Source organism: Lissotriton helveticus, chromosome 4_1, assembly GCF_964261635.1.
Source record: "Lissotriton helveticus chromosome 4_1, aLisHel1.1, whole genome shotgun sequence".
Lineage (NCBI taxonomy): Eukaryota > Metazoa > Chordata > Amphibia > Caudata > Salamandridae > Lissotriton > Lissotriton helveticus.
The window spans coordinates 1279804142-1279821953 of record NC_136063.1 but is presented as its reverse complement, the minus strand read 5'-3'; the positions used below and the strand labels follow the sequence as shown (position 1 = coordinate 1279821953).

Below are 17812 nucleotides of genomic sequence, written 5' to 3'. Positions count from 1 at the left end.
AGATGGTGTCACCCCAAGTGAGGGTGTCACCCGGTGCGGTCCGCACCCCCCTAGTGACGCCACTGTGGGTGGGTGCGGTCAAAAAGTGGGTCACGGCGGAAGAAGGTCTACTCCAAGCGGAGGAAAGCCAGGGAATCCACAAAAAGCCAATTTCCATGCCCTGGGCCATGTTACTTCATTCCTTTGCGCAAGAAACAACAACAGTGGCGGTACCACGGTTGACCGGTTCCCTCGGGCCCCCATAGCCCATGAGACTACCCAGGGGAAGTACCAGGGGCCGGACGCCCAACAGATAACAACGGCCGGCCACAACTGACTCATCACCACGCCCTCAGGTGGATAGCAATCAGGGATCCCATCTCCCCCGCACCTGCGCAATTCCAGTAGGAAACCCTGCAATAGTACAGCTCTCGGGCGAATTCCTACGCGAAACCATTATATACAACACACTGCACCCCAGTTTTGTATATCCCCCAGTTTGTACAAGGTTAACACACGGCTGACATTCCAAAACCACTATGACAACGTGCAAGGGGGGAATTGGCACACCCCACAACCTCAGCAAGGCACAGCGACCACCCTACCAGCTTATTAGCGATAATTGGACACAGACCTCTTGGATCTGTTGCCAGCCAAGAGACTGAGTGGGGGCCCTTACACCCTAGGATTATATACCCTAATGTCAACGTAGAGCACGATAACGCGATTACGCGATTGTGAAAATGTGTTGTATGCACCATTAAATAAATGACAATTTTTTTTTTTAAATCTGTGATATAATTTGCGATGTCAGCAGTGATGTCACTGATCATGTCATGAATGATATAAAATGTGACATCATCAGCAATGCATTGCGGGGGCGTGAGTCATAGTTAGCTCAACTAACTATAACTGACAGATTTCTCTGGTTTTGTACAAGTGAAATGTTCAACTAACTATAACGCCCCTGAAATCTGGGTTTTTTCTGTTACTTTCTAAGGTTTTTAAATGCTAATTTCTAACTATAACATCCCTGAAACCTATGTTTTTTTCAGTGAATTTCTAAGGTTTTTTAAATGCTAATTTATAACTATGCCTACATGTTAGAAGGGCCGGTCCCAGGGGAGGCCAGAATATGTACCTGACCACCCCGTGACCCACCTCTCCTAGGAACGCTGCAGAGCACTGGCAGGAGACCCTCCAGGGGGAGAATCTTGATCACCCACACTGAGCTAGCACCACTCGACAAAGGGCCACCACACTGTAGGTTTTCAGGAGAACATATTCTTTATATCTCAAGTAAATGGATCTTTATGATCCGCAGGGTTCTTATGTACAAGTAGAGCAAGGGTTCAAAGAGTCTCGGTAGAGATTTGGGTAGCGGGACAGTCTTAATGTTCAAGATAGATGCCGTTGTGTATCCGGCGCACCGCTCTCAATCCTCGAGCTGGGGGATACGAGTAGATCTTGGGTCCAGACGGACCAGGATAGTCTCTGAGCCGCGACCACGTCTGCAGGGCTCGAGCAAGGATGTGGCAGTTCTTACGGTCTTAAGGGAGCCGCGATCGAATCAGCAGGGCTCAGATGGTTCTGGGCAGAAGTCCTTCTCTGCCGGGTAGGAGCCGCAACGATGTCAGCAGGGCTCAGATGGTTTCAGGCAGAAGTCCTTCTCTGCCGGGAAGGAGCCGCGACGATGTCAGCAGGGCTCAGATGGGTTCGGGCAGAAGTCCTTCTCTGCCGGGTAGGAGCCGCGACGATGTCAGCAGGGCTCTTGTAGTTCCAGGATACAACTGACTTGATCGGCCCAGAGCATCCCTTTATATAGGACTGCTCCTCTTTGATGTCCGAAGTCCTTGCAGGCAGAGGTCTTAGCACCTCGGGCCGCTTGTTGGGGGTCCCTCCCACGCAGGCCCTGTCATCCTTTCAAGTTGATTTGGAGGGATCCCAGAAATGCAGCAGGCTTGGAGCCAGCCCTCAGGGAGGCCGGATGGGCGATCGAAACCCATCTCTCGAGGGGAGGTGAGAGGTGTGTGTGTACTCCTCCCTCTCTCGCTCACGGGAGCGCTCTACACCCCAGCCGGGTATGACGCGTCTAGGGCCGAGGTCGGGCTGGGGTCGGGGCGGCCATCTTAGGTGCAGGGGAATGGGCACCGGGGGCCTATAGGGTTTGGGTGCATCCGGTACCGGGAAGATGGAGAGGGGAGGGCGGGGGAGTCCAGTGTCATGTGTGTGGATCATGGAGAGAATGGTCGGGTAGGCCGTGATGATCAGTGACCTGGTGAGGTGCATGGGTCAGGGGACAGTCACTACTGGTCAGGGAGGACCCAGTCACGAGGCCGGGTCTAACACTACAGAGGTAGGGCATGTGCAGAAATAGTAAGAATGGGGCAGAAAGAAGCAAGAAAAATGCACAAAGAGTCAACAGAAGTCTAGAAAGACGAAGAAAGGTGCAGAAAGAAGCAAGAGATATGCAGAAAGAACCAACAGAGATGCAGAAAGAGGCCTTGTTACAAGGTCATCCTGTGCTCCCCACTCTTTGCTGACTAGTACTGGTGATAACTGACTCTGACTAACCAGGCCCAGACCCATTGCTATGCTGTAAGACACTTAGAATACAGTGAAAACACATACAATCACTAGGGTACACTATGGGTTGGGGTACCCCTGTGATTGGCTTGACCTCCCCTGTAAGCTCCTAGAACATATTAGGGCAGGGGGATTAAAACTACCTCTACGTCAGAGGTGCATTAAGAGGCAAGTGAAGTACAGAAAGAAGCAAGAGCCGTGCAGAATGACCCAACAGAGGTGCAAAAGGAGGCAAGAGGGGTACAGAAAGAGGTAGGTGAGGTGCACAAAGAAGCATGAGGGGTACAGAAAGAGGCAAGAGGAATGCAGAAAGAAGGAAGAGAAGGTATAGATAGAATCAAGAGAAGTGCAGAAAGAGGCAAGTGAGATGCATAAAGAAGCAAGAGCAGTGCAGAAAGAACTAACAGAGGTGCAGAAAGAGGCAGAAGCGATGCAGAAATAGGTAGGAGAGGTGCACAAAGAGGTAAGTGAGGTACAGAAAGAAGCAAGAGTGGTGCAGAAAGAAGGAAGAGAAGTGCAGAAAGAAGCAACGGAGGTACAGAAAGAGGCAATAGAGGTGCAGAAACAGGCAGGAAAGGTGCAGAAAGAGGGAACGGGTGCAGGAAGGGGCAAGAGGTACAGAAAGGGGCAACAGAGGTGCAGAACGACTCCACAGAACAGCAGAAAGAGGCAAGAGGAATGCAAAATATGGAAGGAGGGTGCACAAAGAAGCAAGAGAGGTACAGAAAGAAGCAAGAGGGTTATAGAGGGTGTAGAAGAGTGCAGAAAGAGACAGCAGGGGTGTAGAAAGAGACAACAGAGGTGAAGAAAGAAGCAAGAGGGATACAGAAAGAGGCAGCAGGGATACAGAAAGAGGCAACAGGGGTGCAGAAAGAAGCAAGAGAGGTGCAGAAAGAGGCACAAGGGGTGCAGAAAGAAGCAAGAGAGGTACAGAAAGGCAATAGAAGTGCAAAAAAGCAACAGAGGTATGGAAAAAGGCAAGAGGGATACAGAAAGAGGCAAAAGTGGTGCAGAAAGAGCCAAGAAATGTGCAGAATGAGGTAAGAGTTGCAGAAAGAGGGAAGAGATGTACAGAAAAAGGAATAAGTGTGCAGAAAGAGGCAAGTCAGGTGCAGAAGGAGGCAAGAGATCTACAGAAAGAGGCAAGAGATTTGCAGAAACACGCAAAAGTGCAGAAAGAGGGAACAGGTGTGCATACAGAGGCAAGAGAGATGCAGAAAGAGACAAGAGGGCACAGAAAGAGGCAAGAGGGATGCAGAGATTTGCAATAGAGGTGCAAAAAGTAGCCAGTGCAGAAAGAACCAACAGAGGTGCATAAAGAGGCAATAGTGGTACAGAAAGAGGCATGAAGAGTATAGAAAGAAGCAAAAGAGGTACAGAAAGAGGCATGAGGGGTACAGAAAGAGGAATGATGGGTGCAGAAAGAGTCATGAGGGGTGCAGAACTAAGCAACAGAGGTACATAACGAAGCAGAAGAAGTGCAGAAAGAAGCAACAGAGATGCAAAAAGGGGGAAGTGGGATGGAGAAAGAGGCAAGAGGGATAGAGAAAGAAACGAGAGGTGCAGAAAATAACAAAAGAAGTTCAGAAAGAAGGAACAGAGGTGCAGAAAGAGGGTTGCAGAAAGAGTGAAGAGGGATGTGAAGGAGGCACAAGGTATGCAAAAAGAAGCAAGAGGGATGCAGAAAAAAGAAAGGTGCATCAAGAAACAAAAGAAGTGCAGAAAGAAGGAACAGGGGTGCATAAAGAAGAAACAGAGGTACAGAAAGGAGGAACAGAGGTGCAGAAAGAGGGAAAAGGGTTCAGAAAGAGGCACAATGAAAGGTGCAGAAAGAAGCAACAGAGGTGCAGAAAGAGGCAAGAGGGGAGCGGGTAGAGGGGTGCAGAAGGAGGCACAACAGTTGCAGAAAAAAGGGACCGAGGTGCAGAAAGAAGTAAGAAGTGCAGAAAGAATAAACAGGTGCAGAAAGGGATGAGGGGTGGGAAAAGAGGCAAGAGAAGTGCAGAAAGAAGCAACAGAGATGCAAAAGAGGGAACGGGTGGAGAAAGTGGCTAGAGGGGTGCAGAAAGAAGCAGGAGAGGTGGAGAAAGAAACAAAAGAGCAGAAAGAGGGAAACAGGGGTTAAGAAAGAGGGAGGAGGGGTGCAGAAACAGGGAAGAGGGGTACAGAAAGAGGCACATGGGATACAGAAAGAAACAGAACAATTACAGAAAGAAGGAACAGAGTTGCATAAAGAGGCAACATGGGTTCAGAAAAAGGGAAGAGGAGTGGGGAAAGAGGCAAGGAGTTGCCCAAAGAAGCAAGAGAGCTAAAGAAAAACAAAAAAAGTGCAGAAAGAAGGAACAGAGGTGCAGAAAGAGTCAAAAGGGATGCAGAAAGAAGCGAGAGGTGCAGAAAGAAGCGAGAGGTGCAAAAAGAAACAAAAGTGCAGAAAGAAGGAATAGAGGTGCAGAAAGAAGCAAGAGGGTTGCAGAAAGAAGCAACAGAGGTGCAGAAAGAGGCAAGAGGAATGCAGAAAAAGAAAACGGGGTGCAGAAAGAGGCAAGAGTGGTGCAGAAAGAACCAAGAGCGGTGAGAAAGAAGCAAGAGAAGTGCAGAAATAAGCAACAGAGGTGGAGGAAGTAGGGTAGAAAAAGAGGTCAGAAGATACAAAAAAACAAGAGAGATGCAGAAAGAAACACAAGAAGTGCAGAAAGAAGAAACAAAGGTACAAAAAGAGACAAGAGGGGGTGCAGAAAGAGAGAAGAGGGGTTTAAAAGAGGCCCGAGGTGTGCAGAAAGACGCAAGAGGGATACGGAAGAAACAAAAGAAGTGCAGAAAGAAGAAACCAAGGTGCACAAATAGGCAAGAGGAGTGCAGAAAGAGGGATGAGGTGGGCAGAAAGAAGCAACATATGCAAAAAGGGGAAGTGGGGTAGAGAAAGCGGCAAGAGGGATACAGAAAGAAACGAGAGGTGCAGAAAAAAACAAAAGAAGTGCAGAAAGAAGGGACAGAGGTGCAGAAAGAGGCAAGAGGGGTGCATAAAGAGGGAAGAGGGGTGTGAAAGAGCCACAAGGTATGCAAAAAGAAGCAAGAGGGATCCGGAAAAAAGCTATCGGTGCAGAAAGAAGCAAAATAAGGGCAGATAGAAGGAACAGAGATGCAGAAAGAAGGAACAGGTGCAGAAAGAGGGAAAAGGGGTTCAGAAAGGCACGAGGGATGTAGAAGAAGCAAGAAAGGTATAGAAAGAAACTAAAGAAGTGCAGAAAGAGATAAGCTGAGTGGGAAGAGGGGTGCAAAAAGAGGCACAAGAGTTGCAGAAAGAAGGGCCAGGTGTAGAAAGAGGCAAGAGAAGTGCAGAAAGAAGCAACACATATGCAGAAATGGGGGGAGGGGTGGAGAAAGGGGCACAAGGGGTGCATAAAGAAGCAAGATATATGCAGAAAGAAACAAAAAAAAGTACAGAAAGAAGGAACAGAGGTACACAAAGAGGCAACATGGGTGAAGAAAGAGGGTGGAGAAAGAGGCAAGGGGGTGCATAAAGAAGAAAGAGCTGCAGAAACAAACAAAAGAAGTGCAGAAAGAAGGAACTGAGTGCAGAAAGAGGCAAGAGGGGTGCAGAAAGAGGCAAGAGGGGTACAGTAAGAGGGAAGAACGGTGCAGAAGGAGGGTAGAGGGATGCAGAAAGAGGCACCTGGGGTGCAGAAAGAAGCAAGACATGTGCAGAAAGAAAAAAAAAGGACAGAAAGAAGGAACAAAGGGGCATAAAGGGGCAACATGGGTGCAGAAAGAGGGAAGAGGGGTGCATAAAGAAGAAAAAGGGATGCAGAAAGAGGCGAGAGGTGTAGAAAGAAACAAAGAAGAGCAGAAAGAAGGAACAGAGTTGCAGAAAGAGGCAAGAGGCAAGAGGGTTGCAGAAAGAGGCAAGAGGGCGAGAGGAAGATGGCGGCGGGTTGACGCCGGTCGTGTGAGCTCCGTCCTCGACCTGGAATATGCTGGCATTTAACGTAGCGCATGAACCTACCTAGGAGCTGGATATTCAATCACGATCCGGTGAGCAGAAAGGGGGTCTTTTTCGCTATCTTTTTTTTATGATGTCACTAATATTCTGAATGCTCTGAATCCTTTTGCCGAGTTGAGCTGGCTGACGGAGGAGTGCGCTAGGACCCGGAGACTGGGAGTCTGACTGATGGGCGACGACGCAGCAGCTTTCCGCACTGGACGCCGAAAGGCTGGGTTACGAGCTCAGCAAGGCGAGAGAGGAGTGTGCCGCTCCGGTATCTGGCGTCGGATCCAAGGAGCAGCAGCGAGGGGGTATCTAGGGGGGCGTGGGATCTCTATGGTGAGCGGGTATCGTTCTTGGGCTGTGAAGGGGGGGGTGAACTTTTGGAGTTTCGAGCAGTGCACATACAGCACACAGCACCTAAGGGTCTTGAAGCTCTTGAAGAGCAGCTGCGTCCTGTACATAGCGAGAGCTGCAGGCTATGGATATTAACGAGGGCATTCTCCGCTCTACCTACAGGTCTTAGAGGTATGGACACAGATAGCGGCATATTAACCAAGACGATACAGGCACCCCTGGAGGCCCAAACAGCTTTTCCATCACAAGAAGACAGGGGAGGAGAGGGGGCCAGCAATCCGGAAACTAAAGAGGCTAAAGAAACATCACGCCCAGCTATAAGAAGTAGATATCTTCTTCGCTCTCTTCCAGAGAGGGAGTGTGTATATTCTACTTATAATCAAGCGTGTGGCGTGCCTCCAACCCGTCTTACCCCCTGACAAAAAAAAAGAGAAAGGAGGGAGAGGGATAAAATAGAGGAGGTGAAAAAACAGAAAAAAACTTTGAAGGTGCCAAAACCTTCTCCCTCTCTGAAATCGTTCTTTAAAATTATGACAAACTGTAACTAGTCTAGATGCAGCTGCCAAGCAGGTGACGCCATCGATAGAGCTTTCAGTACATACAGATCAGGCCTCTATCCTAAGCCCTGACCTGTTATTGCAAAATAAGTATGCTCCCCTGCTGATAGAACCAGAGACTAACTTAGGAGATGGCCTCCTTACCATTGATAAACAAGGTGGAAGTACGGAGGTATTCGCCTCACAGAAAGATAGTGGGACAAATATTTCATCACAGCTACCTAGTACCTCTGGCAAGTCTCCATCTGTAGCAACGGATTTTTCTGGGATGGACAGCCAAAGAGTTGAACAGCAGCTACAGCTACAGCAGCCGCAGCCGCAGCAGAGTATACAAGACATGGAAGGGCTATTCAGATCTCTTCGAGAAGACCTTTTGGCAAAATTATTGCCCAAATTCGATATCTCTGAGGCAAATCAGAAAGAAATCGCGGAGAAGTGCACTAGTCTTGAGAGTAAACTGGATGACATTTCTACAAGAACAGAAGTCCTAGAAGGAGAGGTAGCAGTCCTTACAAGAGTCTCCCAGGCACATTCAAAAACAATTTCTGAATTGAAAGCCCAGAATCAGTCGCTGCAGCAGGATATGGAACGCTTGGAAATTCACGCAAGACGCAATAACTTGAAATTTTTGAAGATTCCTGAGGGAGCCGAGAACGGCGATGTAAAGTCCCTGATATGTAGGCTCTTGAGAGAAGGGGTGCTGAAGGATAGACCTGACATTAATCTTGAGAATGAGATACAGCGGGCCCATAGAGACCCCTTTAGATGCCACCTGGATAGAAATACCCCCAGAAAAATATTAGTAAACTTTCTCTCTTATTCTGTAAAGGAGATGATATTAGGGAGGGCTCTCATTGACCCCACACTTAAAATTGACTCCTCTAAGTATTTAATCCGCTCAGATGTGGGCAGAGTGATAGCACAGAGGCAGTGGGAGTTGGGTACCCGAATGCAGGAGCTAAGAGGGCTGGGTGCACAGGTTATGATGAAGTTTCCGGCCGCATTGAAGATTGTATGGAATAATAAAACATATAATTGTACGTCCCCTCAGGAAGTGGATAGCTTTCTTATCGACTTGAAAGAAGCCCAGAGATAGTTATTCCTATGAGTGGGTTAGATGAAGTAATGATATATAAAATACACATAGCTATAGGGGTGTATAGGGATGTATAGGTATAGGGGTGTATATACATGTAAAAGTTAAAAAAGTATATATATAAGTATATGTGTGTGTCTGTGTTCGTGTACATATTTACAGAACTTAAGAACAGGGATAAAGACGCGCATATGGAAATAAAAATAAAAATCGGGGGGCACGAAAACTCAAAACGGAAGTAAAAAAAAATATATATATATGTGTACGTGTATGTGTATATGTATATATATGCTATGAATGTATGTGTGTATATATGTGTGTGTGCATATATATATATGTTTATATATATATATATATATATATGTATACAAAAGAAAACTGGGTTTAGGTGTTAAATAGTCTAGGTGTAGGTTCAGACATAGGTACATCACGTAGTTGGAGTCAGTATTAAAGTCCTGGTCGAGGATTGGGGTCCCCAAATGGCGATACAATCGCCAAAGGTAAAACGGGGGGTTCCTCAAAGGGGGAGGAGGGTTTCGGGGGGGGTTGGGGTGTTAAAGAAAAAAAGTCCTCATGAACCAAGAAAAGGAGAGCTGGGCGTAAATAGAGAATTAATCAATGCTAAATTTATAACGGGATATCACTTGGACACAATAAAATTGACTAGGGGAGACTATGGAGAATAAAATAAAAACAGTAAGTTGGAATGTAAACGGACTAAGAGAAGTTAGGAAACTCAATAGAATTTGCGAAATCTTGAATAAAACAGGAGCCCATATCTTTCTTTTAGAAGAAACTCACCTTGAAAAACAGGAGTGTAGGGCAGCCTTTAGACACCAAAGGTGGATACAGGATATCCTCTGCTCATAAGAGAGTGGTAATACTAGAGGAGTTGCCATAATTATCAGATCAAATAGTGGAATAAGGGTTGAGAAGTACGAAACGGACCATACAGGCAAATGGTTGACTGCATCTCTAGCCATAAAGAATATAAAGTTAACATGCGCAATATATTATGGACCAAATCAGGACTCTCCGGAGGCGTTGATTAGCCTAAAGAACAGCTTCCTCGAATTAAATGTTCCTATTATTTTAGGAGGGGACTTCAATCTAGTATTCGATCCCAGCTTGGATCGCACCTCAAGGGCTGTCTTACCCCCTCTATCCAAATCTAAAAAAGAACTCAAAAATGTGATGAGAGATTATAACTTACTGGATGTCTGGAGGCTTAAGAACCAGAAAAATAGGGATTATTAATTCTACAGTCATAGGCATAGACATCACTCACGCATTGACTTCTTCCTTATTGATCAAGTGTTACTTTCTGAGATTGTGTCTGTCTCTTACATTCCAGCTATCCTATCTGATCATTCTATGGTAGAACTAGTAGTTAAACTTCCCCTAGACATCCAAGTTAGACGGTGGACGTTAGATAGATCCCTACTATTACAGGAAGAATTAAAAAACGATCTATTGAAGCATATGTCTGAATACTTCCAGCTTAATAAAAACTCAGCATCCGAGCAAATAATATGGGAAGCATTTAAATCCTATTTGAGGGGGATATTCACATCTATAATGGTACATAGGAATAAAAGTAGGAAGAAGGCTGAGGATGAATCTCTACTTAAAATAAAACAAAAAAAGCAAGAGCTACAGAAGGCCTCCCTTGAACAGCAGACCAATATTATCACTATACAGAAAGATCAGGAGAGCTTAAAAGCCAAGTACCAGGCCAATTTGGATAAAATTATAAAAGAAAAGTGGGACGCAAGTAGACTACAGAACTTCTCCTATGGGGAGAAATGTGGTAGTTTTCTGGCGTGGAAAGTTAGATCTGATCGAGTCAGGAATCAGATAAATAGTTTAAACATACAGAGTACTGGGGATATATCATCAGATAATGATGAAATATTGAAAGAAGTTAAAACTTATATGCAGAATTTGTATATGGGAAACGATGCGCTGTCTATTGAAGACGCAGGCCAGTGGTTCGAGAGACTATGTATCCCACATTTAACGGAGGCAGATAGCTTGTTTTTGGGCTCTCTAATTCAAGAGGGAGAGATACACGATCAACTAAAAGGAATGGCTAGGGGAAAGGCCTCCGGCCCAGACGGGCTTCCAGTAGAAGTATATCAACTAGGATCTGCTATTCTAGTTCCCATTCTTAGGTCACTATTTAATAAAATTCATCAAGGTGGAGAGCCTATCCCTTCCACATGGCTGGAGGCTACCGTCACATTAGTTTTGAAACCTAATAAAGACCCCTTGAGGGTTGAGTCCTATAGGCCAATCTCGCTGCTCAATACAGACTATAAAATCTTTGCTGGTATCTTGGCGGCGAGGTTGGCCAAAGTAATCAAGTCCATAGTACACGAAGATCACAGGGGTTTCATGCCTGGCAGGCAGCTAAATGAGTTAACCTTTCAGGCCATTGCTGCTATTGACTTCTCCACAGACAAAAAAATTCCATTAACTATCGTTGCAATAGATGCCGCTAAGGCTTTTGATCAGGTTGGCTGGCTGTACTTGTGGGAAGCATTATCTAAATTTGGGATCCCGACCAACTTTATAACATCTGTAAAAGCTTTATATTTCCATCCAAAGGCTAGGTTTCTTGTCAACAACTCACTTACGGTTTGGGTCCAAATAACACGGGGTACTAGACAGGGATGTCCCCTCTCCCCTCGTTTGTTTAACATATATATAGAGCCCCTAGCTATCCTGTTAAGAGCCGATGCTTCAATTAAGTCTTTCCACATGAATGGGGTGGACCTAAAACTTGCTCTATACGCTTATGATCTTTTAATGTACACTTCTAATCCAGAGTTATCAATTCTTCGACTATTCCATCATGCGGAGGCTTTCGGAGAGGTCTCTGGATACAGAATCAATAAAGAAAAAACAGAGATCATGCAGTGGAACCAGGAGAACCTACTCCCTGAAATGAAACCAAGAATGAGATACTTAGGAATACATCTGGTGCAGAACATCTCCGACACGTCTAAAACAAATTTAGATAGAGTCCACAAAGACATCAGTGGACTCCTGCATCGATGGTCGGGACTGCCACTGAATATCTTTGGGAGGGTAAACTTAATAAAAATGGTTATTTTGCCAAAGATTACTTTTCTCTTTAATTCGATACCCCTGTCATTCAACCCCATCGAGATTGCCAAATTACAGGGAAAAATAGGATCTTTTATATGGAACTCCAAATCGCCTAGAATTTCACTGAAAAAATTACGAAGAAAATTAAAAACAGGTGGTCTTGCTATGCCAGACATTCTCCATTACTGCCATTCTTTTCATTTCAAAAACTTTAGGACAATGGCTGATAAAGCTGACACATCTTGTATGGGTCGACTATTTCAGGCGTTACTACACGACATCCCCCTAGGGCATGAATCTTTTTTATACAAATTTGGGGATCCAAAATTTTACAAAAAGGTCAGACTAAAGATTCTGGATACAGCTCTGCGAAACTGGGTTTTTGTCAGAAAAAGACTGGGTATCCCCTATTACACACCTCTTGCTCCTATATGGGATTCTCCGGGGACACCAGAATGCCTCACAGACCAACTATCTCTTCCCCTAAAAGCACCTGGTATTGTGCAGAGGCAGGATCTCCATGATGGTTCAAGGTTATTGGGGTGGGAAACGCTCTATAGGTTGACAAATGGAACACTTACAAGGTTTAAATTCTATCAGTTATCTAGTTGGTGGGCTACTATACCTTGGAATACAACAACTAACCCGAAATTTGAAATGGTCAAGAAAAAACAGAGCTGGAGAAAAGAAATAGCATTCTGGTATGAGGCACTCAACGAGAAAGACGAATTAACTGATATAGAACTGAATAAACTGTGGGGAGAAGTGGAATTTTTGCAAAGTGATAATATCTCTGCTCTATGGGGAGATTCTTTCGAATTGTTGAATACAGTAGTGAAATCTGCTCCCTTGAAACGAAACCATTTGTTTACCCTTTATAGAGTATATATATCCCCGAAAAAACTGGTAAAGATTACGAACCTTGAATATTGCTGTCCTCGGTGCAAAATGATCGCTGCAGATGACTTACATATGTTTGTTGAGTGTTCAAAATTGTCACTTTTTTGGTCTAAAGTTGAAGAGTTTATAACTGAAGTTCTTGATATTCACTTTACGATCACCCCTAAAATTATTCTCTTTGGCTTAGGGGAAGAGTACCAGCTTAAAGATTTGATAACTAAATTTATATTCTATATAATGATTCTTGCTAGGCGTGAAATCTGCAAGGGTTGGAAGACGGAGAGTAGTCCTACCTTTGCTGACTGCCTTAAATATGTTATATATGTGAGCGAGTCTGACATAGCATGTGATGGTTCTAGCCTGACCAAGATCTGGGCGGCCCTTGAGGCTTGGCGGAATAGATGAGAACATTCCTATGATTTCACCTGGGTGCTGTCGGTGTTTGGTCTCCTACCCAACCAAGGGCATTCCAGTATAAAGGGTATGGAGCGGACCTAGCAAACAGCTAAATCTAGAAGGGTTTTCCTCCCTCCCCACTTTATTCGGATTCCGTCCTTAGATGGAATCCTTGAGGCCGCTACACCGCTAAGGGGATAGAGAGGACACTCTGTCTGGATTAAATAACCATTATTGGTTTATGAGGAAAAAAAAAAGTGCAGAAAGAAGAAACAGGTGCAGAAAGGGATGAGGGGTGGGAAAAGAGGCAAGAGAAGTGCAGAAAGAAGCAACAGAGATGCAAAAGAGGGAACGGGTGGAGAAAGTGGCTAGAGGGGTGCAGAAAGAAGCAGGAGAGGTGGAGAAAGAAACAAAAGAGCAGAAAGAGGGAAACAGGGGTTAAGAAAGAGGGAGGAGGGGTGCAGAAACAGGGAAGAGGGGTACAGAAAGAGGCACATGGGATACAGAAAGAAACAGAACAATTACAGAAAGAAGGAACAGAGTTGCATAAAGAGGCAACATGGGTTCAGAAAAAGGGAAGAGGAGTGGGGAAAGAGGCAAGGAGTTGCCCAAAGAAGCAAGAGAGCTAAAGAAAAACAAAAAAAGTGCAGAAAGAAGGAACAGAGGTGCAGAAAGAGTCAAAAGGGATGCAGAAAGAAGCGAGAGGTGCAGAAAGAAGCGAGAGGTGCAAAAAGAAACAAAAGTGCAGAAAGAAGGAATAGAGGTGCAGAAAGAAGCAACAGAGGTGCAGAAAGAGGCAAGAGGAATGCAGAAAAAGAAAACGGGGTGCAGAAAGAGGCAAGAGTGGTGCAGAAAGAACCAAGAGCGGTGAGAAAGAAGCAAGAGAAGTGCAGAAATAAGCAACAGAGGTGCAGAAAGGAGGAAGTAGGGTAGAAAAAGAGGTCAGAAGATACGAAAAAACAAGAGAGATGCAGAAAGAAACACAAGAAGTGCAGAAAGAAGAAACAAAGGTACAAAAAGAGACAAGAGGGGGTGCAGAAAGAGAGAAGAGGGGTTTGAAAGAGGCCCGAGGTGTGCAGAAAGACGCAAGAGGGATACGGAAGAAACAAAAGAAGTGCAGAAAGAAGAAACCGAGGTGCACAAATAGGCAAGAGGAGTGCAGAAAGAGGGATGAGGTGGGCAGAAAGAAGCAACATATGCAAAAAGGGGAAGTGGGGTAGAGAAAGCGGCAAGAGGGATACAGAAAGAAACGAGAGGTGCAGAAAAAAACAAAAGAAGTGCAGAAAGAAGGGACAGAGGTGCAGAAAGAGGCAAGAGGGGTGCATAAAGAGGGAAGAGGGGTGTGAAAGAGCCACAAGGTATGCAAAAAGAAGCAAGAGGGATCCGGAAAAAAGCTATAGGTGCAGAAAGAAGCAAAATAAAGGCAGATAGAAGGAACAGAGATGCAGAAAGAAGGAACAGGTGCAGAAAGAGGGAAAAGGGGTTCAGAAAGGCACGAGGGATGTAGAAGAAGCAAGAAAGGTATAGAAAGAAACTAAAGAAGTGCAGAAAGAGATAAGCTGACTGGGAAGAGGGGTGCAAAAAGAGGCACAAGAGTTGCAGAAAGAAGGGCCAGGTGTAGAAAGAGGCAAGAGAAGTGCAGAAAGAAGCAACACATATGCAGAAACGGGGGGAGGGGTGGAGAAAGAGGCACAAGGGGTGCATAAAGAAGCAACATGGCCGGTTCGGACTGACTGCTTCATAATCTTAAGCAAACCTCCATGGACTATCACTGATTGAACTGGAATTATAGAACTGCAAGTACTCACTGTCCCAGAGTGACTGTGTGCTATTGAGAAGTGTGGAAGCTTGCTATCCCAGAGTACCTGTGTGCTACTGAGAAGTGCAGGTGCTCTCCCTTTCACAATATAGAAGCACAGGTATGAAGCACCTGCTCATTTAAAGCACCATGTATTGTACTGTATTAGCAGAGTAGTCCTGATTTGCACAGTCTGAAGCGCGAAGGCCCACGATGCGGTCCCGTCAGGATTAAGGCAAGGACGCTTGCATGCATTGCTGGCAGACAGCGTGTTTACGAACCTACGTGTTGGGTAGAGGTGCACGAGCCAACAAATTAAAAGGAAGAGCCGAGCCCTGAAAGTAGCTGGCAGATAAATCAAGCAACAAAATTCAAGTAAAAATAGGACAGGCTCTTTACATTTTGTGTTTTTTTTAAAAGGTATTACTTTAACATGCAGAAGTGTTTCACCTTAATACTTCAGATTATTTTTATATAGCGCACACCATGAGTTCATATTTTGGAAGGTACTCGCATGTAATAAAGAAAAAGGAAAATATAAAATCTAATAATTGGCAAGAATCACTAAAATTATTCATTGCAGGAAAGCCAGGATGGATCCTGGCTATCTCAATCTCATTTTCAACACCAATTCTTAGTGCCTTTTTTCTCTTTTTTAAAACATTTTTTTTTGGTGATGGCACCTTGTGGGCGGGCAGAGCCACATTAAACCTTAGACAGTTTTTGGCTGGAGGTTCCAAGAGGACCTCGATCTGAGCTAGACCTCTGGCTCCAGATTTAAGCAGCTCACCGACCTCTAGTGTGTGGGACGAGAGAACCAAAGGGATGCTCCGGTCTTGTGCGCCAATGACTAGGAGCAAGCCTCGAGAAATATTTTTGCCCACTCGCTATGGTGAGTCAGATTTTCAGGGCGAACTACATTTAGGAACAACTCTCCCGTTCAGACATGCTGACAAAGAACAAGTGTTCTGTTCACTAAAAGCGAAGGAGCAATAGAGATGCCATTACATTTTTTTCTTTTTTTTTAATCCTGTCGCATTTGCTATGTGTATAGAGACTGGTCAGTAGTCAGTTAACATCTTGTTACTATTACTTTTCTTTTTTTGACTGCAGAATTACAGGATTTTGTAAATCCAACTGTCTGACGTTCTCTACAAAGTGTGAAATAAAAGGCTGTATGTAAGGTGCCCGTTTTTTTTAAACACATTTAAATAGCTATTGCACGAACTGTACAAACATTTCAAAATGTACATTTCAGTGGTTATGAAAGCCCATTTTTAGGTCGAGCCTAGCGGCAGCACGCATGCACTGCTCGCCCCTGCGAGGCATGCTGTATTAGGGGATGCACTAGAAGCCCCGTCCACTCTCCACCCATATTTTTAATTGGCCTGTGCCATTGTCCTTTGTAAACGCTGGCGTCTGATTCATTATGAGGCTTGTTAGTACCTCCTTGGTACCACCTTGTCTCCATTTGTTACGGCCCATAAGGCCTAGACATTTTTCTGGTGTTGTTACATGCTCTGCTTTATACGTTGGTGAGCATTATTTTCCATAATGCTCTTCCCCTATTCCACCCACGACAACGCTGCACGCCACACGCTTACTACTGTATTTTTTATTTAAATACCTACGTGGTCCGCTTTAACTATAGCGGCTGCACTTATTCAATTATTTAATTTACGGCCCTGTCCGCTTTCAGTTTAGCAGCTGCACTTTTTAAATTTATTTTACAGGCGTCCTCTTTCACTTTAGTGGGCACGCTTATTTATTTTATTATTTAATAGCGCATGCCACTTTCACTTCAGCTGCTTTCTGTGAAAGTGTACCATATACGCTTTCACTTTAATATTGTCAGTGCCCCTTTGTTCAGGCGCTGCTCACTGTTACCTGAATACCATGATCAGCATTGAAAGAAATGGACGCGTACAACATTAAAGTGCTCTCGAATTTGTGATAATTTGAGTTATTGGCATTAAAATAACAATGCCTTTTATATATGTGTTGGGTTTAGAACACATAAATAAAAGGCCTTGTTATTTACAATGCCAATCGCTTAAAGGCTTGCAAAAGCGAGATCTATTGCATTGCAAATGCTTTTTTTTTCTTTTTTTAGATTTTTATGTAAAAGTGAGTTTTTTTTAAAGATCTTATATTTTTGGTTTTAGCTATGTATGTGTGGGCTGGACAATCCAATTTTACAAAGCGTTGTTTACTAAAATACCAGGGCTGGCTGAGTCAGCTCCTTCAAGAAGGATGTTGAAGCAGTCAGAGGAAACATCAGCATTAGAAACAAGCATTGGCATAGCCAATACGTCTCGCTTTTGGGACCTTTCAAGTATTTAGTTGTGCAGCACAATATACTTGGTGCAACAACATCAACTGTTGCATGGCTAAACACTTAAAAGGTCCCAAAAGCGAGACCTATTGGCTATGCCAATGCTTGTTGTCCTTGAGGATTCTTAATGCTTTTTAGTCATGGGTGTTAAGGATTCTGTAGATCATTCTTTGATGCATTTTTGGTGATACTGAGATTGCTCTATAGACTTTAATGCACATTTATTTTTCGCTCTAGAAAGTTTTCGGAATGTGATTGATGATTTTCTGTCAATTGCTGCTATTGTTTGCAAAGCTAGTTTGTTAAACATGATACCATTAAATCTATGGCTGATGTAAGTGGCGTAAATGTAGAGTTCTTGTAGAGATTTGTGGGGAAGAGACTTTGGTTTCTTATGTTTATTAAGGAAAATTATGTTTAACTTTGTCTTTCTCATAGTCTTCTGCAATTCCCTATGGAATATAAATGGTTCATGGCTACATACTTTAACCCTTTAAGAATGTGTGTCTGGTTCTGAAAGCTGAGAATGTTAAAGAAGGAATTCAGTTATTTTCCATTCAGTTTTAAAAATCTGATTCATTGGTAAATTCAGATTTTGATACCTTACATTGAAATGTAAAACATAGTGAAAATGTGCTTGTGGTCGCTTAATCGAAAACTGGTCTATATCAGACCTGACACTTTCAGAGCCCACAACACCTTCCTGACTGGA

General features: G+C 44.3%; 1 protein-coding gene across 1 annotated transcript in view; it reads left to right on the top strand.

Moving 5' to 3' along the window:
• The window catches only part of SYCP2L (synaptonemal complex protein 2 like), a 1302345-nt gene that overhangs the window by 1025314 nt on the left and 259219 nt on the right, over positions 1–17812 (top strand). The gene's annotated exons all lie outside the window — the stretch shown is intronic.